The sequence below is a fragment of the Camelus ferus genome, chromosome X (genome assembly GCF_009834535.1).
Source record: "Camelus ferus isolate YT-003-E chromosome X, BCGSAC_Cfer_1.0, whole genome shotgun sequence".
NCBI lineage: Eukaryota > Metazoa > Chordata > Mammalia > Artiodactyla > Camelidae > Camelus > Camelus ferus.
Window position 1 is genome coordinate 33,241,530 of NC_045732.1, and position 11,112 is coordinate 33,252,641.

The following is an 11,112-nucleotide window of genomic DNA, read 5'->3' on the forward strand; positions in this document are numbered from 1 at the left end:
CATAGTCAGTGAACTCATGTAATTGGACAGAGTGTGTGAATGGAGCAGAGAGGGGCTCTGCCCAGTGCACGTAGTGTTGTAAGGGAGAGGGCATGTGAACAAGGCAAAGAGGAGGAGGCCTGTCCCGGGAGTGGAGTGCCAGACCTGGACAAAGGATGTGGATGGGGAAAATGAAGGCCCATCCGTTCAGTCCGGTGGTGTAACTAAGAAGGATACGTGACCAGGTTAATGAGGAGGACCCCTGCACCATCAGTGCATTGATGACAGAAGTGAACAAGGCGAAGAGAAATTAAACAGGGGAAATGAACAAGGCAGTGAAGGCGAGGCACTGCGGTATTGCAGTGATGTACTTGTCCAGGGGATGTAAAAAGGGCAGAGGAAGAGGGCCTCCCACGATCAGTTCATGAGAGCAACTGGACAGAAGATATGAATGTGGCAAATAGTAAGAGTTCTGTCCCATGGATGCACTGGGTCTCTGGACAGGGCAGCGTGTATGTGGTTGGGGCAGAGAAAAAGTCCTACACCAGATGCAGTGGGGTAACTGGACAGGTGATGTGAAAATGCAAAGAGGTGCTTCCCTGCACCTGTAGAGAACTAGTGCAGCTGGGCAGGAGGAGAAGTGAGCAGGCCAGTCAGTAGGACCCCTACTCCATCAGTGCAGTGGAGTGGCTGGCCAGGGGGTATAGACAGGCAATGAGGAAGAGCCCTCCTCTATCAGGGCGGTGGAGTAGCTGGACAGCGATAGTGGTTAGGCATAGAGGAGGATCCCCAGCCGGTTAGAGCAGTGGTGTAGCATGAGAAGCTTTCTGAGCAGGGAGGCGATGAGAAACCCCACATGTTATAAGTATGGCAAGGGGGAAACCTGCACCATCAATTCCTGGATGGAAGATGTATACAGGAAGTGAGACCCAGGCTCACCCTGTCACTCTAGTGGTGACTCTGAATAGGAAATGTAATCCTGGCAAAGGAAAGTTGCCCTGCAGCATCAGCGTGGTGGTGTGGCTGACAAGGGATGTGAAGGACAGAAGGAGAATGAACCTCCCTCTCCCATCAGTACAAAATTCAGTGCAGGGCATGCTGGCAGGGCTGCGAGGAAGAGCCCTACATCACTGCATCAGTGCAGGGGTGTAACTGGACAGGGTACGGGATGGGGGCAAATTGAATACACCCTGCACTGTCAGGATAGTGGTACAAGTGTGCAGATGATGTGAACCAGGCAAAGAGGAGCACCCAGCACGATCTCTCAGTAGAGGAGGGTGGGACCAGGGGTGCGAGCAGGGCATAGGGGAAGTGCCCTGAGCAGTAACCAGTGGTGTGTCTTGGCCAGGGATGTTAACGGGGCAGAAGACCCAACCATCAGTGTAGAGGGGTAACTGGACAGAGGATGTGATGCATTCCAGCAGCATCAGTGTAGTGATGACAACGAACTGAATATTCAGTGGGGGCAAAGTGAAGGAGCCCTGCTCCATCCATGTGCTGGTATCACTGGACCAGGAGATGAAATCTGTGCAAAGAATAGTAACCCTGCTCCATAATTGTAATAGCATCAGTGGACAGAGGATGTGAACAGGACAAAGAGGATGAGGTACCACTCGTGAGTACCATGATTACCTGGGCAGGAGTGTGACCATGGCAAACAAAAAGAGCCCCACACACTTGGTGCAGTGGGGCAGCTGGACTGGAAGTGTGAACGGGGAAAGAGGGTGATCACTGGCCTCTCGGTGCACAGGTGGGACTGATGTGGGAGGTAAGGAGGGCAAAGAGGAGAAGAGGGGGTCCTCCCTTCCTCTGTGGGGACGTGAACAGACCAAAAGGGAGAATCCTCACACCCTTAGTACTGAGGCGGAACTGGGCAGGATCTGTCAGTGGGGCAAACCATGAGTTCAGTGCTGTAATGTGGCAGGGTTATGTGAACGGGGCCAGGAGGAGGAGCCCCCGCACCACCAGCACGGTGGTTACACTGCACGGAACGTGAGCAGGACAGAAAGCAGAACACACAAAGCAGGATGCAGCGCTGGCGAAGTGAGCGGGGTGGAAGAAGGCATCGTCAGTGCCGTGGGGTAAGTGCACCGCCAATCTGGACGAGCACAGGGCGGTCCTCACAGCATTGTCACCACTGACGGGGCGTACAAAACGGGCAAGGAGGAGGGTGTCCGCACTTGAGTGCACTGGGTAACTGGTCGGGGTGTGCACAGGAAGAGGAGATCCTGACGCCCTTGGGCACTCACCCAGCGCGAGGGGAGAGGAAACTCGCAGCGAGGAGCAGCGCCACGTCCTCAGTGCAGCGGCCTGTGAGTGAGCGGGGCGTGTGAACAGAGTAAAGAGGAAGAAGCTCACACTTACCTCACTGTGCTCGGCCAGAGGGAAACAGGACAGCATGGGCACATCCAGACTCAGCGCAGTGCTGGGGCCGGACGCAGCGCAACCAGGGCAGGCAAAGAGGATGAGGTGACCCCTCAGTGCCAGGCTGGATCTGCCGTGGGGGGCGGGATTCGGGGTAGAGCCTCCACAACCGCTGCGGATGACCAGTAACCGCACAGAACAGAAGGTGTGAATGAGGCGAAGAGGAGGAGCATGGACCACCGGGGCCGTGTGTAACTTGGGAGGAGATGTCACAGTGCAAAGAGGAACAGTCCTGAAGCGTCACTGCCGGGTCTAACTTGACAGGGGACATTGAGGCGGCAGAGAGGAGCCCCTCCACAATAGTAAGTGGAGTGAGGGGGCTGGACACGAAAACAGGCAGCTGGAGGAGCCGCATCCCATCCGCGCGGTGGAGTCACTGGGAGGCACCTGCCCAGGCCGCTCTGCGGGCCCAGCGCCCCTGCCCCTGAACCACGAGGGACCTCACATGGGCAGCGCAGCCCCTCCCGAGTCAGCACGGAAGGTGGTGCTGCTCTGCACTGACCCTGGAATCGCAAGCTGGCCTTCAAGATGGTGTGATTTATCGTCATGATGTCATCAAACGTTTCCTCTGCAGTGGATGATCTGCTTTCCAGGGTGAGAGGTGACCTGACAGACACTACTGAGACGGTTCGGGGAAAACCGCTTCTCCTGCCGTCCTGCTCAGAGCCTGTCATGTGTCTCGTAATATGTATCTCTAAACACTCTGGAGGCAGAGGTCTTAAATCTTCAAACATCGTAGTTGTCCAAGGTACATACCCCAATATAAATATGCACAATGGTTACGTTCTAGAATACGAGGTAACCAATGTGGAAACCAAGTCAATGACCCCAGTGCAGCCCAGGCTGTAGTGACAGAGAGTCGGCCTGGACTCTCTGGTGGCCTTGACAAACTGAGTTTCAGCAGAAAAGAGAATGGATCACAAGGCAAATCCTGCCACAATTGGCACCTTATCGACATTTCTGCAGCCGTGGCCAGGAAATCAATGGGCTGTGAACACTTAATTATCCTCTCACTCCTGAAAGCACTCCCTGCGGGCCAAGCTGCAGGACGTTGGCAGAATGACATGCAGGAACGAACCCCATTCCTGGCTGCTCCTCCTTCTGCTCTGGGGATGGAGGGGCTGCCTTGAGTTCAAGGTTGTGGACCTGACATTGGGAAGAAGCACCATGTTCTCCATGGAGCCATCTCCAGCCGGCAGTCTCTCTCCCTACATGGCTGTGCTATAGTAAATGTGCCGAAGTTAAAATAAATTGAAAAAGATAACCCAAATCAACTGTGGAGACTGGAAACTCTAAACTTTCTAACATATTTAAGTGAGAGGGTGGTGCTCAAGGAAGAAAGAATAAGTAAGTTTGGGGGATGGAGCAGATTAACCTTAAGGAGTGCCACCCGGGTTAGGCAGCCCCACCGGGAACAGTTGTGCAGTTCGTGCACTGCACAGAGGGCTGGGTCATGAGGGCGGGATGGGGGTGCTGAAATCTAGCCTGGATTCTCCTCTCCCCCTGCCTTGCTGCATCTGCCAGAGGGGGCACTGCTTTCTCGTCCTCTTCTCGCAAGGAGGAAGCATTGTTCATGCAGTGGGCTGGGAGCTTTTCCAGTTCCTTCTCTTAGAGACAGTGCCTTTTCACTCTGAGGAGCTACCTTTGTCTACTTCATCACCCAGAGGGGACCCTTTCATTTCCTAAAAATCTCTTCCTGCTGGGAGCCTTTCCTCCTCACAGACAAGCCAGCAGTCTGCTCACCCAGCCTGACAGCAGAGAACGCCTTCTGCTAATTCACACGAAGGTGCTGTATGAGTTGCTGGTGAGCTGGGGTCCGGGTACCATGGGGGATCCCTGATGTGGGATGGCTAGTTCACACTGTCAAGGACTACACTAGCTAATACGGGTTACCTAAGTGTTCTACACCCTCCACTGTCCCGGCCCCCCTCCCCCAGGACCCAGTGACTGCAGAGTCAGTGCCTCCCACAGCTGGGGCCCTAAAACCTTCTCCAGCTCAACTTGTTCTTCAGTACTTGCCCCCTGATGGTTGTTGCATGTTACTAATAACATCCCTGATGCAAGGCTAGGAACCCCCTTCAATTTCTGAGACCCATGAGCCCCCATCCCTAGCTCCTGGGATATTTTGCTAACTGGTTGACATTGGTTTTGTCTGGTCTTGGAATCCATGGCTATTTGAATGTTAGCAATTACTCTCTCTCAGAATTCCTAAGCCACAGCATCCCTGAGAGGCGGCCGGGGGAGCTGTCCAGGAGAGGCACAGTCAGGTGTCTTCATAAGCATTGCTGAAGAAATTAGCCCCTCCCGGAAGGACTGTGCTTTCTGCCAGGAGCTATGGGTAAAGTAGGTTTCAGTGGAAACAGAGATGCTCAGGGTTGCACTGAGCAGATGCTGTCATACTTTCTAAGTGTCCTACCAGTACCGCTTTCCCCTGCTGATGTGTCTGCCCTGCTGAGTCTCACAGGGATTCCCTGTGCTACCCGAGGACCTGATTCCTGCACTTCACCGCTGACCACAAGGCAGTCCTCGGATGGTGCTCTGGTCTGAATATTTCCTCCTCAGTGTCATCTGTTGAAAACCTAATGCCCAAGGTGATGGTATTAGAAGGTGGGGGATCTGGGGTGATTAGGTCACGAGGGCAGAGCCCTCATGAGGGGGATTAGTGGCTTCATAGCGGAGGCCCAGAGAGATCCCCTGGGCCCTGTGCCACGTGAGGACATAGTGAAAGGGTGCCGTCTATGAAGCAGGATGCCCTCACCCAACACCAAATCTGCCTGTGCTGTCATTTAAGCCATTTAAAGAAGTCCTTTTACCCACCCCCCCCCCAGCATTCTCACCCTATTTTCTGTGTAATTACAGGTACAACCAATTCAGACTACAGAACCACTTCCAGAGGAATCATTAATGGGACCTACTGGGAAACTTCTAATCTCCCAGGTAAGTTTCCTTCATTTACACATTCATAATACAAACATTTGTTAAGTATTTGCTATGCACCAGCCACTGAGATGTCGATGATTCCCAAACATAATTCTTTTGTGGAGTTTATACTTAGGTGAAAATTAGACATTAATAAGTAACTCAGTGCTTCCGTTATAATGCCTGTCATAAATTAGAGAAATAAAGTTAAAACCTCAGCACAATGAAAGCTCCTTGATAAACATCAAGGAGCTGGAAAACATAGTCACCCTTTTGTCATCAGCATACATTTGGGAGAGTGGGACTGTTGAACCAAAATATTTTTATTGAAAAGCTTTTTTAAAAGCAAAATAGGTTGAAATTTGAATTATCAACATTTAACAATGCTTTTAAACCATATCCACAGTGATTATTCAGATTACTTCTTCTATTTGAAAGGTTTTATTTTGAATACTTGTTTGAATTTTATTAAATTTTTTCAGAGAAGGTGGAATCTTAAGAGTATATATGTAATTAAAATGATTTCTGTGGCTTTCACATATGACTTGATGTAGAATTACTCAGTCACACAGCCTTTTCCTCTTCACATGTCCTTTTATATCCTGTTACTCTGTGACACTCAGGAGAAGCCTCATTTTGTAACTTTGTGGAAAATATTTTCTTTTCCCCCCTAAAAATCTGTAGCATTCTTAACCTTTGAAGTTCAAAATGTCAGCCATTCATATTCAGGTACTGAACAATTTTTGCTGATTTTGTTTTGACCCTGAGAATGTCTTTTCATCTGAAGATTAACATTTTTCTTCAGCTCTAGAAGACTTTATTTTCTTCCCGAAATATTGCTTCTCTTACATTTGTTCAGAAATTTTCTCTCATGCATCTCAACAATCTACATGTTGGATTTCTGTTCTCTAAATTTAATATCTATCTGTTTTTCTTAGGCTGCTACTGCACAACTTTTAGGGTAAAAATGTTTGTTTATACTTTGAATCCTCACGTGCCTGCCATGGTACATCACTGCTCAGTGAAATTTCTTGCTTTTCTTGATGATTTCTTCATTGTCTTTTCAGTGGATAAATGATTTTCTCAAAAGTATGACTCTTCCCAGTCCAGTGACTGCCCTGGTAGAAGCGGGAGGGTGCCACCAGCAGTTAATGTGATTCCCTCTCTTCTAATGTATGACCCGCCCCAAATTTGTGCAGCTCAGAAAAAGAGACAACGTTTTCCAGTTTTCTTATTTCACAGAACTGTGGGGACACCGCCCAAATTTCTTTTGATAGGAAACTTTAAGTTGCTTCTGATGGAGATGACCACTCATAAAGCTGCTGGAGGGACTGAGTAAGTTAATACAAAGAAAATGCTTGGGGCAGAGCCTGATGCCTGATCAGCACTCTTGGTTCCTAGAAACTGGGTTCTCCACCTTGCCCTTGATGGCAAACCTGGTGGGAAGCCCTTGATGACCATGAAGCCAGGGAAATCAGACAGTGCTTCACTGAAGGCATGGCTTTGGCCTGCAGGATGATGGCCAAACCACCTGGGCCTCGCCACCACTAAGTCACTTATTGGCTGTGTGGCCCTGGAGAGGTTAATTAAGGTGTCTAGGCTCTTCACATCTAGAGGTTACACGTGGATCTCCTCTGCAAGCCAGAGTTCTCATTCCCAAGTTCTTGTGGTCCCGCACTCCTTGCCATGAGAACTCTCTACCCTGTAGTCCACTCCCTTGACCCTGTCCAGAAGATGGACTGTGGCTCATACGTCAGTCACACAGCGAGGTACGTGCACAAGCGCTGCTTTGGGGAAGGTCTTATCAGGTGCAGACTTATAGGGCATCCAGGTGGTCGTGTAAGAACTTGGGGACCATCTGGCCACTGCAGGGACACGGCAGCAGCACACTCACCTCATCAAAGGCCTTTCAGTGTACTTTAAAAAAGATTAATAGACTTTGTTCTTTTGAACACTTTGAGGTTTACAGATGAATTGAACAGAAAGTAGGGTCCCCATATACATTCCCAAATTTCTGTTATTAATATCACGCATTAGTGTGGTACCTTTGTTAAAGCTGATGAGCCAATACTGATGTATTATTAGCTAGATCCATAGTTTGCATTAGAGTTCACTCTTTGTGTTGTAAATTCTATGGGTTTTGACAAATGTATAGTAATATGTATCTGCCATTATATTATCTTTTTTTTTTTAATTAATGGAGGTACTGGGGATTGAACCCAGGATCTCATGCGTGGTAAGCACACACTCTTCCACTGAGCTACACCCTCCCCACTGCCATTATACTATCTTACAGAATAATTTCATTGCCCTAAAAATCCTCAGTGACCCACTTACTTATCCCTCTCCTGCCCTACCCCTAGCCAAACTTTTTTACTATCTCCATAGTTTTTTCTTTTCTACAATGTCATATGATTGGAATCATGCAGTATATAGCTTTTTCAGATTGTTTCTTTTTTTTTTCCACTTAGTAATTTGCATTTAAGGGTCCTTCATGTCTTTTCATGGTTTGGTAGCTCATTTCCTTTTATCACTGAATAATATTCCATTGTATGGATGTACAACACTTTGTTGATACATTCATTTGTTGAAGGGCATCTTGATTACTTTCAAGTTTTGGCAGTTATGAAGAGACCTTCTATAGACATTCATGTGCAGGTTTTTGTGTCAATGCATGTTTTCAAATCATTTGGGTAAATACAGAGGAGCACAATTGCTGAATCATATGATGGGGATAAAGTATGTTCATTTTTGTAGGAAACTGCCAAACTGCCTTCCAGAGTGGTTATACTGTTTTCCATTCCCACAGCAATGAATGAGTTTCTGTTAATTTACATCCTTGCCGGGATTTGGTGTTTTCCATATTTTGAATTTTAGCTGTTGCAGTGGATATGAAATGATATCTTATTCTGATTTTAGTTGGCATTCCCCTAATGGCTGGTGGTGATAAACATTATGTTATGTACTTATTTCCTGCCATCTGTATAAATTCTTTGGTGAGGTGTCTGTTCAGATCTTTTGCCCATTTTTCGGTTGTGGGGTTTTTTGGGTTTTTTTTTTTTTTTTTTTTTTTTTTTTTTTTTTTGAGGGGGTTGTGGTTTTCTTATTGAGTTTGAAGAATTTTAAACCTTGGATTTTGGATACAAGTCCTTGATCAGCTTTGCATTTTGCAAATGTTCTCTCCCAGTGGGTAGCTTCTCTTTTCATTCTCATGGCAGTGGCTTTTTAGAAACAGTGGCTTTATTGAAGTGTAACTGATATGTGAAGAACTGCACATATGTAATGTGTACAATAAGTTTGGATATATGCAAGCATCCCTGATACCATCACAACAGTCCAGGCAATAGATACATTCATCCCCTCCCAGGGTTTCCTTGTGTCATTTTTATTTTTTGGTGATAGGAGCACTCAACATGAGATCTCCCCTCTTAATTAATTTTGAAGTGTGTAATACTGTATTAACCCTGGGCACTATGTTGTAGATATGCTCAATGAATAAGTTCTAGAGATCTGCTGTACATCTTAGTATCTTTTGCAGAGTGGAAGTTAAGAAATTTTTTTTGCTCTTAAATTCTTTATTTTTAAGCTGTACGTTAATAGGAAATAAGGCCAACTAAAATGTTAATAGATGGGAAAATGTATGAGAACTAGAAAATTAAGAGAAAATACTTTGATTTCAAATTACATTTTAGTATCTCACACTTTCCTTTTTTTTGACTTTGCTTTTATGTTTCTTTGAAGATTGTCAGAATGACCCATCAAAAGTAACAGTATTATTTTGCAACATGTAGAAAGGATTTTTTTTCATTGTGATAAAATATACATAACAGAATTTACCATTTTAATAATTTTAAGTGTATAGTTCAGTGACATTAAGTACTTTCACATTGTTGTGCTATCATAGATGATTTAAATTTTAATGACATTCACTTTATCAAATTATTCTTTTATGGATCATGTTTTTGGCATTTTATCTAAAAAGTCATTGCCAGTAGCTATGTCATTGGCAGGGCATGAAATTATTTGCAGTGACTTCTACTTATAAGATAAAATTTGGTCTGAATTAAGAACCACACTGGGGAAATTAAAAAAGGCATCATTGCCAAACCCAGAGTCACCTAGATTTTCTCCTATGTTATCTTCTAGGAATTTTATAGCTTTCCATTTTACTTTTAGTCCTGTGATTCATTTTGAGTTAATTTTTATGAAAGGTGTAAGGTTTGTGTCTGGATTCATGTTTTTAACTGTGGATGTTCTGTTGTTCTAGCACCATTTGTTGAAAAGACTATGCTTTCTTTATTGGATTGCCTTTGCACCTTAGTAACAAATCAGTTGGCTGTGTTTGTATAAATCTATTCTAAGCTGTCCTGTTTCATTGACCTATCTATTCTTTAGCTAATACCTCTCTGTCTTGATCACTATAGCTTTGTAGTTAAATCTCGAAGTGAGTGATGTCAGTCCAACAACCTTGTTCTCTTTCACTATTGTGTTAGCTGTTCTGGATATTTGCCTTTCTGTATGAACCTTAGAATTAGGTTCTGATAGCCACAAAATCAACTTCTGGAATAGCAGAGTTGGAAGCGACCCAAATTTCCGTTGATGGATGAATGATTTTTTAAAAAATGTGTATATACATACAATAGAATACTGTGGGGCCTTAAAAAGGGAGGAAATCCTGTCATTTGCTACAACAAGCATGAACATTTAGGACATTATGTTAAGTGAAATAAGAGTCAAAAAAGGACATACTGTATGATTCCACTTATATGAGGAATCTAAAGTAGTCAAATTCATATAGTAAGTAGAATGCTAGTTACCAGGGACTGGAGAAGGGGGCCCAGGAACTGGAGGAAGGGGCCCAAAGTTTCAGTTTTACAAGATGAAAAGGTTCTAGAAGTCTCTTTCACAACAGTGTAAATATATTTAACACTACTGAATTATACACTTTAAAAAGGTTAAGATGGTAAATTTTATGGTAATTATTTTTTACCACAATAAAAATAAACTTGCTGGGATTGCATTAAATCTATAGATCAAATTGGGAAGACCCGATACTTTGACAATATTGAGTGTTCCTATTCATGTACACAAAGTATCTTTCCATTTACTTAGGTCTTTGATTTCTCTCATCAAAGATTTGTAGTTTTCCTCATATAGATCTTGTACACATTTTGCTAAATTTATATCTAAATATTTACCTTTATTTGGCATGAATATAAATGGTATTGTGTTTTTAATTTCAATTGTTTGTTGGTATTTAGGAAACCAGTTGACTTATATATTAACCTTGTATCCTAAAACCTTACAATAATCACTTAATACTTCTAGGACTTTTTGTTGTTGATTCTTTGAGATATTCTACATAGGAAACAATGTCATGTACAAAACAGATTTATTTCTTCCTTCCAAATCTGTGTGCTTTTATTATGTTGTATTCTAAGATTAAGAATGCCTTTTCCTGTCTTGTTGTAACATCAGCTATGACTCCTAGTACCATGATGAATAGGAGTGGTAAAAGCAGACATCCTTGCCTTGTTCTTGAACTTAGTGGGAAAACATCCAGTTTCTCACCATTAAATGTCACGTTAGTTGTAGGTTTTTATGAATAATGTGTTTAAAGCTGAGGCAGTTCCCTTCCATTAGTTTGCTGAGAGTTTTTGTCATTAGTGGGTGATGGGATTTTGTCAAATGCTTTTTTTTTTTTTTGCATCTGTTGGTATGATCATATGATTTTTATTCTTTAGCCTGTTGATAGAATGGATTATATTAACTTATTTTTCAATTACTGAA

The 11,112-nt window shown here is 44.4% G+C and overlaps 1 non-coding gene across 1 annotated transcript; it reads right to left on the reverse strand.

Moving 5' to 3' along the window:
* Positions 1 to 7,520: 7,520 nt before the first annotated feature.
* On the reverse strand, positions 7,521 to 7,592 carry TRNAG-ACC. The gene has a single exon. It is a non-coding gene; the product is annotated as a tRNA-Gly (tRNA).
* Positions 7,593 to 11,112: the final 3,520 nt, after the last annotated feature.